The 1,008-nt window shown below is 61.2% G+C and overlaps 1 protein-coding gene across 4 annotated transcripts in view; it reads right to left on the bottom strand.

Annotated features, from left to right (window-relative positions):
- Window positions 1-1,008, bottom strand: part of CADM3 (cell adhesion molecule 3) — a 19,928-nt gene that overhangs the window by 9,283 nt on the left and 9,637 nt on the right. The gene's annotated exons all lie outside the window — the stretch shown is intronic.

Below are 1,008 nucleotides of genomic sequence, written 5' to 3'. Positions count from 1 at the left end.
CCCATTCCCCAGCAGGGAATCAGGCTGGGATCAGTCCTGCTGCCCCACCCGCAGCCCCCACGGGGACACTGCTGTCCCCACGGCAGCTCACAGGGACACGAGCACAGCCCTGACACGAGCAGGGGGACCCAGGATGGAGCAGGAGAGCCTGCAGACACCCCCAGAGGCACAGAGCCCTGCCCCACAGCCCTGGGGCTCCGTGCCAGCCACACTGGGATGCTCCAAAGCCCATTCCTGGGGTCACTGCTCCGTGTCCCTCCCCAGGCCGTGTTCCCTCAGCTCCTCCTTCCCTTCCTTCGGGCTCCTGGAGGAGCAGGACAGCACAAGGACAGGGAAGAGCAGCTCCAGGATCAGATAACCCCCCACTGTCCCAAGGACAGCTATTTTTGGGAAGCTGCCGTGCCAGGGACAAGGGGGACGTGGCACAATCCCCAGGCCCAGCGAATGGAGAGGGAGGAACAGGGAGAGGGCTGGAAGCACCTGAATTTCCTCATTTTCCACACAGAAGGTGAAGGGAAATTTATCCTTTTGCTCCCATCACAAACTCCTCGAAGGAAGGAGGAATTTTTGGGAAGGAAATCCCTGCTGGGAGGGTGGGCAGGCCCTGGCACAGGTGCCCAGAGCAGCTGGGGCTGTCCCTGGATCCCTGGAAGTGCCCAAGGCCGGGCTGGACAGGGCTTGGAGCAGCCTGGGACAGTGAGAGGGCTGGAATGGGATGAGCTTTAGCTCCCTTCCAACCCAAACCAGTCCATGAGTCCCTCCCTGGCCAGGATTTCCAGAGAAACCTCAAACTGGGATTAAAAACATTCCCGGTGTAAAGACCCTTCATCCCCAGGAACCTCCCCATCACCAGGTTCATCCTCACTGGCCAAGATTTTCCTGCTCTTTTCTCTTCCCTGACTCATCCCCTGCTCTCTCCAGGCCCTGGCACAGCAGGAGCTGAGCAGGGACCCCCGGGACCCCCACGGGATGAGCAGGACCCCAGCAGTGCCAGGGGACGCTTCCCTG

This window comes from Parus major, unplaced genomic scaffold, assembly GCF_001522545.3.
Source record: "Parus major isolate Abel unplaced genomic scaffold, Parus_major1.1 Scaffold342, whole genome shotgun sequence".
Classification (NCBI taxonomy): Eukaryota; Metazoa; Chordata; class Aves; order Passeriformes; family Paridae; genus Parus; species Parus major.
The sequence above is the reverse complement of the archived record's forward strand: the minus strand, read 5'-3'. Positions and strand labels throughout refer to the sequence as shown.